The following is a 15000-nucleotide window of genomic DNA, read 5'->3' as shown; positions in this document are numbered from 1 at the left end:
CACCAGAACAGTGAAGTTTGACAAAATAATCTCAGAATTTATAAAGCAATTATAAAGTTAAATCAATAAAAAGAAATAATACTGTGTTTCATTTGAGGCAAAGGGAGGATGTTTAGGACTAAGGTCATGAGCATATTCATGGCTGAGACCATCTATATATTTAATATGCACATTAAATATTAACACATATACTAACTTATGTACGTTGAATTTAATTCATTCTCTAAATTAACTTTAATTACAGAATGGGATTGTTTCAAAGGAGGAAAAGAGTCTTGGGTACCTCAATACTCTTAAATTTTTCAGGCTGATCCAGCAATTCTGGAGTCACAAGGGCAGCACATCAAACACACACTGAATCTCTGTGACGGCTGGTCTGGAGGTTGTCTTCACCAACTAAATAGACAACAAAAGTGAAAACATGTTAGAGAGACTACATTCAGTCCTACACAGTATTTCTGCAAAACACGGGTCGTTTTATTTTTTTTCAACCTCCTTCCCCATACAAGGTGTTGAAGGGGTGAGTTCAGGGGGCTGGTAGCACTTCTGGTGCCGCTGGATCAGGTGAAGTCCCCTGGAAGGTGGCTCAGGCCCCCCAGCCACCCATCCCACCACAGCCCCATCTCCCACAGCCAGTCCACAGTGTCCCATGGGCTTGGGTTGGGACCCGTGGTGCAGAGCAGCCACCTGAAGCCAGATGGAGGAACTGCAGCTTCACCATGCTCCATTCCACTGAGTGCACTTCAAGCATTTTTCAAATCTCTACTCTTATTTTTTATTTTTTTATTATATATATATATATATTAATTTTTTTTCAGCTTGGAGTTAGGGCTGCTGTGCTACCTCTTTCTGGCAGCACTTAACGGTGCAAAAAGGCTGATTTTCAGATTCTGGAAGTGCTCTGTTTGCCCTAAAGTACACCATACTTTTGGTCTGGAGGTTTACTGCAGTTTTATTCCTCTCCGGCATGGAAGAGGAACTGTCAGGAACTTCTGGTGCCAACAGTGCTGTTGAAAACTGTCAATTTAAGCTGTGCTGAGGTTTGCTCCCAAGCTCAATAATTCAAAAGTGTTCAAATGAGCTCCACATTGACAGCATTATTGGTGCCCCTCCTAATCTTACCAAACACACTAACCTACAGAACAGCATTTTGATTAAATTCTTCAACTTTCCATGATCCTAAACACTGTTTTATGCATGACCTTGAATGCACATAACCAGAAATTTTCAATTCACAGAGACCTTCTCTTTGCAAAATATGGTAAGCGCATCAGGAGCGGATGTCTAAGTAACAGTAACAAAATTTAATCAAAGATTGCCGTGGACAACTGCAGAAAGTCAGGCTCTCCCTCAGCAATATAACTTGCCAGAATGCTCATTGCAGAGGTTGCCAGATAGGTGACTGAGTACAGAGGCTGAAATTACTTCCCTGGGCTTTCCTTTGTTCCGTGGAGGTGCTGAAGTTTGCAATACCGCTATTTATTATCGGTGTCCTTCTAGTCCACAATGGTTCAGGTCAGGCATGGTGGTGCACGGGGTCGGGACCTCCACTGGTGCCAAGGAGTAAACGTCCCCTTGAACAGCCCAAAAAGAGGATGCTGAGGTCTGGGCTCATGTCCCCAGAGGGAACGCTGCACAGACAAGTAGGGCACAGGGAAGAAGAGGGGCACGATACATGTGGGTCTTCTCAGGTTTTCCCCAGGTAATGCAGGCCTCCAGGGAGCTCTACGAGCAGGTCACTCTCATCAGCATTACTGCCAACCTCCCCATGTTAAAAATGAGGGAAGCTCACTCATTGAACCAACTACCCGTACTTCATGGCAAGCCCCAAAGCCATCTGCGCCAGGGGTGCCTTGGATGCCACAAGGACCGCAGCTTGCCTCACCACCTCCTCCCGGGACCTTCCCGAGCCCAGCTCCGTCAGTTTTTCCATCCCTAAGATGCTATTGCCCAAAACACCAAGCGTGGTCTGGAAGGTGTTAGCAAATACATGAGAATTTTGATTTCTTTATGAGCTATTCAACACATAAAATCACTCATGCTCTGCAAGAAGCTAGTCTGCTCATCTGGCAGGCAAAATCCCCCACAAGTTTAGGATTCAAATGCCGTTTTGCACAACGAGCTAACACGCAACAGTTTGCATTGCAGGGCTTCTGCTGGCTGCCCCCAGCCCCTGTCCCATGCCCATTTCCCAGGCATGCCAGGATGCTCCACCACAGCGAGGAGCACCCAAAGCATGCGGCCAGCGCACACCATCAGCAGCAGCAGCCTGGGATAGGGAGCAGGGAACTTCAGGCTTCCCTTGCATATCTATTCAGGAAGCACTGGCTGTTTCATCTAGAAGCCACTTCTTTATTAGTATTCTACCCAAAACGGGCAGTGAGGCAACTTGATGCTAAGAAAGAATGGACTTAACAGAGCATTCATTTTTTTCTATTATTTTTTTTTCCTCGGCACCTAGGCTGTTTCAAATTAAAGAGAATCCGGCTTCAGGAGGCAGTGCTATTTTAATCATTCCAATGTGTCCAGTACGGGAGATGAACTCAAAAGGTGAATATTAAAAGTAGTTGTGGAATTCAGTCATTTCACGAATGAACACATAATAGCCAAAGGCAAAACCGGAAGGCAACTTCACTTCCAATCAGTGTTTTCATTTTATTGAAACCAGATTGGAATTCCTGGAAAGAAGCCTACATATCACATCTTTAATACTAATTTTCATATACTCCAGTAAAACTGTCAGGGTGAATCAGTTGCTGAAGAAAGCTTCCTGTATAATTTACAGATGTACCTCCCTGTAGCCTGCTATTTCGTCCTGGATCAGAAACGTGGTTTTGATCACGCTCACAGATTTCCTCTCACCTGTACAGGTTTTCGTTGGCTCTAATTTGATTATTAAAATTGGACTTTTTATGGCAGAGCTGGTGATAAAAGTAAGCCAACTGTGGGATACTCAGCAAGGCGTTACTTTATGTACATGTATACACACACACACACGGATCTATCAGCAGGAATGCATGCCTGTACACAGAACTATCCCACAGATCCTTCTTTTTAGAATGAAACAATGCTCACAAACCAAACCACGCCATCTATTCGGTGCAAATATCTTCATCTCTCCAAAACATCAAAGAATCAATAAGCGGCAGAGGATTTCCAAGCAGAGATAAATATAGCTCTTGGATGATTACCCTAAGAGTATTTTCCCTAAGCCCTGCGCTGTGTTTGAAGTGGGGTCCGGTGAGGCTGCACGGCCTCTGCCGCCACTCGGCTTTGCACTGATAGCCGCTCTTTGTGTCGTGGTTCCCTGCGGGCTGCCGGGATGGCTTGCCAAAATCCTTCCTGAAGCAGGCAGGAGAAAGAGGAGCGAGCTCCCTGTGTTTTCATTCCCCTGGTGTGGACAGAGGGACACATGGGTGGCTTTGCAGGAAGAGGTGTTGGAGTCGTAGTAGTACTCCTGCACCGCTCGGCTTTGGGGAGTGTCAGCACTTCCATTAAAGCTCCATTAGTCTGGGGTTTATAACTCATCTGTAAAAATTTGCTCAGGCTGCAGGAATTTGGCAAACAAGGAGTGCATGGTGGATTTTCTTTTTTCGCTGCTCCCCTCCCCAGTTGTTAAAAAAACATGGTTTGGCTGCTTTTTAAGCATCTTTTGACACATGTATAAAATGTTTATTAGTTTTAGACATTTCGGTGCTTGTAAAACTCAAAATTATCTTCATTATAAAAAAATGAAATTTAAGGAAGCTGGAGGGCATCTCTGGAGACTTCGATTCAAATCCTGATGAGGCCACAAGTATAAATAAGAGCTTACTTGTTTCAGACTAGCCTCTTTTCACATGTTTGACAAAACCAGAGTGCTGCGCTGGCACGAGGGCGAGCACGGGCAGGAGATGGTGCCATCTCAGCTCGCTTTGCATTTGGCAAAAGAGCCCATTGTCCAGCCAAAGGCAGGAGAAAATCTAAGCAGAACTGAGCATTGAAATCCAGTGTTAAATATTGTGTGTTATCCTGTAACCATCTAACTGTGGGGGAGGGAGGAGAGAAAGTGAAGGAAAAAAAAAAAATAGAGGAACCAGTGTTTGAACAGCCAAGTATCACATTAGTTCCTCTAGCCAAAACCTCATTTTGGCTTTTTTGCAGATGAGAATATGTTATGTTGTCACACAGTGAGGAGGATAACGCCCTGGCTGGACCCAGCTCCCTGCACCTTAACACAGCAGGATGCTCTCGTCCCTGCCTAACCCTACACATCTGAACAGCTCCCATAAAAGTCAGAACTTCACCGAGACCACTCATCACACCACATCTGGAAGGCGGAGCAGGAGGACATGCTATGTAGGTCTCCAAATTGCAGTCCTAAGACAGCAACAAAATCTGCAAGGCAGTTTTAATGTGCTTGGCAGTGATCAGCGGTGATACACTGCAATGTGCATACACCAACCCCCTTTGACTTTAAGTTCTGTCAGTACCATCTAGTTCATTGTGTGATTTTTTAATTTTATTTTCCAAATATAGGGTGATTTTCTTCTTTTCAATTAAAAAAAAAATAGTGCTTTAAAAATGTATCACGACAAGGCTGGATAGCAAAGTGGGTTAATGCACAAGCAATGCCCCTCCAGAGGCTTAGTTTCAGAGCTGCCTATCATGTCACGGAGTCAATCCTCGCTGCCACAAACGGCAGCGGCTGGAGGTGGACAGCCCAGTGCCAGGATGAAAGAACGGGTCACCGCAGGTCAGAGCTGCAGCAACATGTAAGAAAGGAGGGCAGAAATTGTATAAATTCTGAATGTCCAAATCCGATTCAGCCACTTCTTTAGCTTGCAGATACATACAGCAAAGTCTATCCATAAGAAGTATACCAAAGAGGAGGAGGGGGACTGTTTGTTTGACATACCAATGGAGTTGTAATTTTGCAAACCCATATTTAAGTGTATTCATAATCAGCAAAGCATGTAAACATAACCCAAGCTTCAAGGCTATCTTAAGCACATAGCTGAACAAAGGCCTAAATCTGATAACACTTACAAATATATAAACGTTTCAATGTTTATGTTACAAAATTAACTTTGCACTCCAAATTAATGGGTTGCATTTCATCTAGACAGAAGAAAATGATTCAAACTTGCAGCAATTTCAAAAGCAGCATTTTCCATAGTGTTTGTGCTAAGCAAGCTGGTAACACTCCGTATCTTAACCTCTCTTTCCTCTTCTTTTATGTAGAAGCTATCAAGATGGAAATACTGAATCCCTGACAACAAGTTTTCCAAGTTGGTCTTTTTGTCTTAGTGCTTTATATCTAAAGAAGATATAGAAGATATAGATATAAAATATAGAAGGTATATCTAAATTAGATATATCTAAATATCTAAGCTAGATATATCTAATTTATATATATCTAATTTTTATATAGATAGATAGATAGATAGATAGATATAATTTAGATATATCTTCTTATATCTAAAGAAGATATATTTAGAAGGCATCTTCCAGGCATCTTCCCAACTGTTGCAGGGTTATTCTGTAAAAAGTCCAAACCTAGCCCATTTTCCCTATTCACACGTCCAACTATAATATCCAGCCTGCATCAACCATGTACTGTCTTCTGTGTTATTGTCACCTCTGTGAACAGCTTTTTCTCGGAAGCTTCAGTCCCTCTGAATGCGTGGAGATTTGGCACCTCCAGGATCAATGTTGTAGCAACATAATCTTTGAGCAACTCTCGGTGTATGGATGAAAGTTAGAATAAAAGCATTGACGGTACATAAGCAAAAGCCCCACCAAAACCGAATACTTCAAAAGGCACAGATGCCTTAAACCACAGAAAGAATAAATGTTAGTTTGTGTGTATGAAATGCAATTTAAACTATCTTGTTTCCCAAACTATTCATCGCAAATAGGCTACTGGAAAGACGACTCCGTATTTGCTCCCTTTGCATGTTTTTTCCTATGCATCCATTGTAGACCCCATAACAGTCTACAAGACAGTACTGGTCTGTATGGGCTGCCCCTCTGACCTCATAGGACAGCTCTTTCCTCTGCAGTTTTGCTCAATTATATTACAGAACAAAAGGTGTCATAATTACTTCTAGTGAAAAAAAAAAAAAAAAAAAAAAAAAAGGTTTTTTATCTTCTTCAGTAAAATTTACAAAAAGCAACATGCAACTTTTTTATGTGCATGATACTGAATCAGTAGTGACCAACACACAGACCCCTGGGGAAGGCAGAGACATCCCCATTAGCAATCCAAGGGCATTTGGTGCAGCATAGCCCTAAACACCTTCTGATGTAGCTCTTCCATGCTGGGAGGATAAAAGAAGACAGAATATTCCTGCTTAATAATGTGGAGACTATAAAAACAAAACACAGTGATATCAGAAGTTTAGCATAAGTCTCTAAGCCATAACATTCACAATAATCCTTCTTACAGTATATTTGTTTCACCGACTCATAAGAAAACTTCAGGACCTGAGTGTGAAGTCCCCAGTAGAGTCTCAGACCTATTAGTCAGGTCATTTTGTCCAGGCATCACATATTTGACATGCACTTTAAATCTGCCTTGGGGACAGTCTCATTAACTGTCTTAGACTCATGAACCTGGAAATAAGATGATCAAGTGAGTATTGACCTGTTGCCTCGGTGGTGACAAACTCCATGCACCAAATTGGATCAGGAAGGTGGTTTCAGTGAAACAGCTTAGGTACAGCATCACCATGAGCAGATCTCCTTTGCACTGATTAGTAGGGCGTAAAACTCACAGACCCAAAGGAAGCTTTCAGAAGCTTTCTTGTCTCCCTTCCTCATTTAGGCTAGCAGAGGCTGCCCTCGTCCTCTGGAAACACGAGGCATGTAGGACCCCTTCCAGTCATACCACAGAACAGTATTTCTCATTACTGGTTGAGCTGACTCTTTCATTTTGATGACAAAAAGCCATGCAGTCAGGTCGTGGTACCAGAGAGGGATTTTTTTTTCCACACAAATTCCTAATTGAAGGGGATCGTGGATGCAGGACCAACATGGAAGCCTTTATCATTATGTGCCCAAGACCAAGTCTGCTTAAACTGACTAAAATGTTAATCTAATGGAATAGTCTGGAAATGACTCCCCTCTGACACAGCTGGGGAACATGTAAGCTCCAGTCCCATCAGGGAGAAGCCCATGGCAAAAAAATAAAAAAAAAAATAATAAAAATAAAAATAAAAATAAAAAGTCCAACCTTTCCCATAGCTCATACTCCTCAGATAAGGAGAGATGAGCAGAAAGAAGTACACAAATAGAGAAAAATAAAATAAAAACACACACAAAATAAAGCACAATGACAGATTCCCTTTGATGGGAGTGGCCAAGGAACCCAAACCCGAGACAGACTGAGAAGCACCTTGAGAACTAATGTCCAAGATTTCATTTGAGTGTCAAAGTTCATAATGGCCAAAAGGATGGATCCCAGGAGTAATTTTTCGGTAGTTCCTGAGCATAAAGCAAAGATAAGACTTTGTATCCCAAGGTACAAGCCTTTAATATTTACTGATCAAACTGAGGACTCCACATTCTTGCCAGAGAAGCAGAGCAGCAGACCTCTAACCTCCAGTGTAATTTTATCACTGTGGAAACCTGTATTCCACCAGACAAGGCTTCCTGCAGAAATCAAAGAGCTGTCATTTTCTTGGAGGCTCTCAAAGCAGAACCAAAGACCTCTTCGGAGGGGAGGGGCTGGGTGGAGAGGGGGAACGGCGATCATGTTTTTGAGGGAAGCAAAGTTAGAACAAACAAACAGGAATTTCCTAGCTGGGTCCTTATCCAAGCCACGACTCAGGCCTGCATTTCAGGAGTAGTGAAGAAAAAAGACCCATTTCTGCGGCTTGCCTGGGAGGGGAGGATGACAGCAGGCCTGAAGTGCCTGACAATGCAGTAGGCCAGAAGTGCATGGCAGTGAAGTATCACAGCACCTGGTACAGCAGTGGCTGTCCTCCTGCCCCTGTACTGGTACACTGAGCACACCGTTAAGTGGGCAGAAAGCAGCTGCAGAGGCCACAGCCCCAGCTCGGCCCAGGAGGAGGTGATGCAATGGCACAGGAGGACATGAGCTGCCTTCCACGGAAAGCAGTAGGGAGACCTCTTCCTAGCATGGAAAGGTCCTACACGAGGGGGACACATTCCTGTGCCTGCCTCTGGCCTGCACTTTTGGGCACTGAGAGGATTTGGCCACAAGGTCCCCATCACAGAGGACAGGGACACCAGAAGGGGACAGCAGGCTGCACCGCTGCTACCTTCACCGTGTCTTTCAGTGTCATTTGCAAACCTCAGGAGCTGCTTTTTAAAATTACAACCATTTTTGCCTGCCTTAATTTTGGTTCCCAGTGCCTAGAATAAGCTAGCCTGGGGCTGGCAGCCAACACTGTGCCTTTTGGAGTGGATGAGGAGAGCCTTTGTCCTGGCTCTGGAAGGCGGCCAGAGCAGAGGCTTCGGGATGGAAAGGCATGCACCTTCACAGCAACATTTTGTCAGATTCCCCCCCTTTTGGGTAGTGTCTAATATCGCATCTCGGGTCAGCCAGTGCAGACAATTAAAATGAAAATCCCACAAACACCGTCAATGGTTGCAGAAGGCTGGGGGGAAAAAAAATAAATAAATAAATCGCAAGGCTTATTTTCCCAAAATAAAATCTCTCTCAGAAAACATATCAAACCAGCCAGCACTCAGCACTGTGAATAAAATTATCAGACTCAATAAATATTTTATGCTCCCATTCTAATTGCCAAAAAAAAAAAAAAGTTAATTTCTGAAGCAAAGTTTTTTTTTCATCTTTATTTTTAAACCCTTAACATAATGACTGAATGCCTAATATGAAATTGATAAATTTTTAAAAGGTTTCTTTGAAAAAATTCAAAGCTGAACTTGAGCAGAAGACCACAGGGAAGTCTATAATCTTTCGTCGGACGCCTGGCACACCACCGCTCCGGCCGGTGCCAGCATTGCATTCTGACAGAACAAGTGTTGCATGAGATGTGAAGGATGACTCCGGTCTGCCGAAAAACCCTGGAGCAGGTGTTCCTCATCCTCATTTGCAATGGAGCATGGCCCCTGGCTCAGTGAGCTGGAGCAAATGCGCTGGCAGGACCCATCATGTACCTGCGTGCTGAGATGCACTAATGATAATGGATGCAGGCCTATTAACCACCCCATTTGTAATGGCACACAACGCTGATTGCTCGGGGAGTGAGTCAGCGGCTTTCCAAGAGGGAGCGGGGAATGCCGGGAACCCATGATCCTTTGTGCATTCCTTATGCTCTGCTGGGTGTACGACTCTGTTAGTCTTTATTTAATAACACAAATGAATACATGATCTGCTACATGATTATACATGAAGATAAGTAGCTCTGGGCAGCGCGGCATCAGCCGGGCTGTCTTGGGCTGCGGATCAACTCCGCTCACGCCTTGGTGGCGGCCTGAGCCACACCAGTGTCAGGGAGGTCCCCAGCTGGGCTGAGGCTGCGAAGCACCGAGCCCAGTGCACAAGTCAAGGGTTTCAGCTTCGAGCTTTAAAGAAAGCTCCTGCTTAGCTTTGGGCGAACGCTGCAGCGCAACTGGGGAAAAACTTGTTATTCTGCTCCTGCCCCCCCATCAGCGTGCTTTCCTTGGAAAAGAAAACCCACAAGAGCAACCTCTACAAGGAGGTACTCATGCACCTTGCTTTTAAATAACTCCTCGCTTCTCTGTTTTGTCTAAACGACTCTTGCTGAAAGCCTGGCTCCCCCCGTGTTGTGGAATAACAAGGCAATTCTGAAAGGACACGCTCATGAAAAGCAACTGTTAATAAATAGATCACATTACTTGTGTGCACTTGGTGCCGCGGCCAACTTAGTTAAATAGTCACTTTTGGGCCAGAATATCGCAATCAGCAAAATACACTGTAATTATTATTGTAAACTTAACTACTGGATTTGCCAGGTTCTTGGCAAAACTGAATAAGCTGCTTACACTGCTTAGCAGCAGCTCTGTTTTGATTTCCTTGCAAAATGTGTAAGAGGGCTCTTTTGTTACATTTTGCAAAATAGGCGATTTGGTTGCCAATTTAGTCTAACAGGCAAATGTCTCCAATTATTTTGCTTAATAAAGTGCTGCTCTCTGTGCACAACAGGCAACATGTGAAAATAAATAAGAAAGATCAGATATTACTTGAAGTTCCAACAACCACTTTGTATACATATAGTTCCCATTGCAATATGTTATATTTGAAGCTTTATAAATGGGGAAGGAAAAAAAAAAAAAAAAAAGGATTTGTGCACATAAATTCAAAGATAACTGCATCAAAAATGACTGCCACACTCTGGTAGCTTTACATCACTCCGGTAACGCACACAACTAAATATGGCTTAACAGTTGATTTCATTAATTTGTCAAACATCTCTGTATCTAAACGTACAAAGCAACTGCAGCTCACCCACCAGACTGGACCCAACATTTCTATTTTTTCTGCTTTTTCTTTGACAGTCAAAGTTTTCAGTTCAAACAACTGTTCAGGCAAACAAAATAAAAAATAATAATAATAAAAAAGATGCATAGACGCATCACACACCCAGTCTTCCCATGGTCAGGTAAAGCCCGCATATATATGTCTGTGCAGATATATGCAAGAGCAATCATGTTAAGGGAAATTGTGTCCGCTGGTCCACGATATATTTCATCCATGCAGGTACAGCTCGTGAAGACTGGATGTGAGAAGAATGAAGAATGGAGGCTTGGCCAATAAATGCAACATCCTAGCATTGGCAATTAACCATACAATATTTTACAATTCTAGTTTTACCCTTGCTCAACTCGTTGCTTTAAAGACCAGACTTGGCATACCAGTCCCCCACCCCCCTGTACACACAAATCGCTTTGCTGGCAGTCACACTGCAGCCATCAAAAGGGCTGGAATTTCTCTATATGTATTGTACAGTATATTTCAAAGGAATTTTTCTGCCATGCACAGTATATCAATACTCAATGTGGGAGTAATTTAACTTCTTAATTTATTGCAGCAGTAACAGCATTTTCAAACTGGTCATAAAATATTCTTGTACTCTTCTAATCTGGGTTTTCAATGTTCTATAATGGGAATTCTATGAATAATATTGGGAAGTGAGAGATATTTTATACGGTATCTCTAAGGGAACAGTGTTATTGCATAAAAGTTAGGTGACATGGGAGAGACTGATAGAGGTGGTGTTTAAAAAAAATTTACCCTTCAGGATTTGTCACATGAATAATAATGATTTAGTGACATTTTCCCTTCCTAAAAATCAAATCTACCAGAAGATAGGGTTACGGAAAGTATGTTTTAATTATGGATGCCTCCGAAGTACAAAGAGCAAACTCAGCTATCTAATGGCCACTGCAAACTATCCAGCTACCCTCTCTTGTCCACTTCTGATTATATTCTTATTATTTGTGGATTCTGCTATTATTGAGCCCCCATGAGATCAGGGCCCTGATATAGCACATGCCTCGAACAACAGGTGCAAGCACCTGGGGGAAGGATTTGCATCAACCCCTGCCCCGCTGGAGGGGAGTAGAGGGCAGATCCATCCTCCTCCTCCTGCAGAGAATGGTCTGCAGCGAGCCAGGCGCTGAGCCTGTCACATCTTCCTCCAGCTAGCTTCTGAGCAAGAAGCGTGTTTTCTAACCACAGGATGGAAGATGATAGATGTCCTTCCATGGGAGGCTTGTGCGGATGCTCAGATCCACAGTGCAGCAGCAAGCAGCACTTCCAGCAGTGCTGGCACAGCTTCCCTGCAGATTATTTTTTTAATTTCCTTTCAAGGATATTTGTCCTCTGTTGCTCCCTAGGGGTCAACAGCTGCCTGCCCATCACCTTTCTGATAGGCACACAGTTTTTCCTTGGCTGCAGTGGGAAGCTCGTCCCTCCTCTCAGTCGATGCTCAGCCCCGAGCCCTCTCACCGTGCTGAAGCCTCACAGGTGACACCAGGAGCAGGCAGGTGGCATCGCCTCCCCTGGCCCTGTCTTTTCCACCCCGCTTTGCATTTTTGCAGCAGCAGGCTTCCTGTCGTTGTGCTTTCTGGTTTTTAGCACTCCTGGTGAAATTTATTGTTGTAAAGCGCCCTGAGCACACTGGCAGGGAAAGACAATTACCCAGCATTTCCAGTCTCAGAAAAGTGTAATTGTGATATATCTGTGTGCTGCCTTCCAACCGAGTCCTACAGCCATCGCCACAGCTTTCAAACCCAACACCGGCACCCTGATGCGCTCTCTCCAGTGCACCCTGCAGGAGGAGCTGGGCCCAGGGTTCTGCACTTGGAAATAACCTTAAACAAATTAAGGACTCCCTATGACGTGCAAGGGATTAACAATTGACGCTAGTATTTCACCTCATAAAAGCATGATTGCAAATTTAAATGAGATCTTATCCCAGACTTCGCCATCACGTGATGCTTGGTTGGAGGATGGAGAGCACTTTTTGGTGACATTGTTTTGTGGGGAACCAGTCACTCATTAAACCCAAAGCATTGCATGAAGTATTAAAAGCTCAGCAGCACGTTGCACCAGACACCACCTGGTTTTCCCATGTTTTTCTGGTCACCCCTCAGCAGCTTTTCTGGTCTGTAATATCCATTCCAAAATAAGGAATGGGCCAATGGTTTCTCCCAAGTTCACTCCAACAGTGAAAGAAGGAAGGCACAGGACCTTACTCAAACACCAAGCCCAGGGAATGGGCATCTCCAGGGAGGGCTGTCACACCAGCTTCATTTCTGAGCTCCAAAAAGATCAGTATTTGAAATACTGTCCATATATGCACTGTTTTTTCCTCCTGTGTTTTAATTTACTGCTACTTGGTCATTTTTTCAGAGACTGAGAACCAAGAATTAAGCATGATTGCACAAGGGATGGCGTGGGGCTGTCCTGGGCTGTCCATCTCAACAGCCCAGCACCTGTACTATACCTGTTCCCCAGGCGAAAGCCACCCCACAGCCTTGACCCACTGTGTGACCTCCTCCTCTTCCCAGGTGGAAGGGCCACAAGTATGCACATTCCACTTTTTATACGAAAGAAGAAGAATTTGTTATGAGCTGACTCGAGAAGGATACAGGATGGATGCAAAGGACAAGTGGCAGAAATTCTCCTTGTGTTCATCATCACAGAGTTTCACAACAATTCAATGCTTTTTGCAAAGCCTAAAGCTTGCTCTCCTGACTCTGTACTAGCTGTGCTTCAGAAACCTCTAACACAGGTCAAAGGAAGCAGGATTTCCAGCTTCCTATCCATGTATTTGCTCACACATGCACCCACAGACAAGTACACAGACATACAGGTTTTATTTTCCCCAAAAAAACTTTCTGGACAAAGAGAAGGATCATGGAGTACCAACAGCTCAGGTTAAGTGGTGTTTTTTTCAGTGTCACTGTTTATGCTTTCTGCTACAGAGAAGGCTGAGAGAAACAATAATGCCCCTGACTTGGCCACCCATTTGCAGAGAGCTGGTCAATGTGAAAACATCTGGAGTTTGGTGAGTGCTCCCTTCAAAAATTAAGAAAACTGGATTTCCAAGAGTTTTGTCAAACCTGAGATGTTTCAAACAAAACATTTCAAGCTCAAGTAAATTACTTTCTGGACACACACAAAAAAAGTCATTTTCAAGACAAAAACATTTTCCTGGAAAGTCTCCAAGCATTGCTTTTGCCAAATTCGGAGTTATGCTCGAGGGAGAACAGAGTACCTTTGGCACATCTGCTGAAACTGGAGGAACTGTGTCTCTGGTATGGTGAGGGAGGAGGAATGTAGCAACTTAAGCCTGCTTTCTGGGGTCAGGAAGCACACAGAAGAAGTGATGAAAAACAGCCCAAAGCAAGAGGAGAGCGATTTAGTTTCTCTTCCATGAGGCCTCCTCAGCAGCTTGAGGGAGGGGGAAGGAAAAGAGGGGAAAGCTAGAAAGAAAAATGAACGAACGAAAACTGGAGGCTTTGGGTTTTTTTCCTTCCCAATCTGCGAAGGCTTTTGTAGAGATATCAAAATCAAGAAGAGAGAAATCGGATCAAAACGACTGAGCAGATTCGCTGGTAGCAGAAAATAACGTTGGCTCCTCTCCTTAGGTGGACCGAGAACCACACGGTTCCTCGCTATTGTTAACGGAGGATTTTCCTTCAAGTCCAGCTAATCCATTAAGGGAGCAGGCATGAAGAGGCGATGGGCCAAGGGAAGCTCTGAAAAGGAAACTCAGAAAAATGCAGCTGTGCTGCTGTAAGGGTTGGTGCCTTATCCCGGTGCACAAGACAAAGGATTAGCGCGCTTATCTGGGAGCAGCAAGTGAGCCTCGGCAGCGGCACCGCAGCACAAGCACTTACAAGCAGCAGTTAGTGGGCAGCAAGGAGGAAAAAAAGAAAAAGGGAAAAAAAATCAATCCATCAGCAGATGCCCTTGGGAGAGGGATATTTGGAGGCTGTCGGAGCAGGGCGGTGCGGAGGGCTGGGGCACCCCGAGGCTGGCAAGGAGCGCAGGGTAGGGGAGCGCCTGGTTCATGAACCTGTCAGTCTAAAAGCCTGTTTGTGCTTAGCCAGTCTGCTGGAAGCACATCTGCTAATATCCACTAAAGAGAAAAATGGTGTAGGGAATATGTGGATGTCTTCTCTGCCTTGCTTGGGAAGCCAAGTACCAAGGACAAAATATCCTGCTTGGGGGAGAAAACAAGGTGAGCGAGCCTGGAAAGTCATGCGAGAAGCTGCCAGGAAGACACTCGGGTTTTCAGTTCTTTTCCCCTCTCTCAGTTAGGGAGAGGGGAAAAAGAAAAAGTGCCCCCCAACCAACAACAGCCCTCATCAGGAAGGGTGTGATGGCAAACGGGGAGGGAGAGTGGTTGCACCCATTTACTGGGTGCTTCGATCCAGTTGCAAAGCCCAGCGAGAACAGCTCTGCAGTCACCCAGACAGAGCTGCAAGAAGCCCTGGCAAGGACAAAATGTGCACTGCCCTGCTCCAGAAACACCCTGCCTGGGTCTATGCGTG

The 15000-nt window shown here is 44.3% G+C and overlaps 1 long non-coding RNA gene across 1 annotated transcript in view; it reads right to left on the bottom strand.

Moving 5' to 3' along the window:
- The window catches only part of LOC311440171, a 76051-nt gene that overhangs the window by 24327 nt on the left and 36724 nt on the right, over positions 1-15000 (bottom strand). The window contains exon 2 of the long non-coding RNA XR_014695248.1: positions 284-396. This is a non-coding gene — a long non-coding RNA (uncharacterized lncRNA). The remainder of the gene's footprint in view (positions 1-283; positions 397-15000) is intronic.

The sequence above is a fragment of the Aythya ferina genome (genome assembly GCF_964211825.1).
Source record: "Aythya ferina genome assembly, chromosome: 7".
NCBI lineage: Eukaryota > Metazoa > Chordata > Aves > Anseriformes > Anatidae > Aythya > Aythya ferina.
This window is presented reverse-complemented; position numbering and strand designations above follow the sequence as displayed.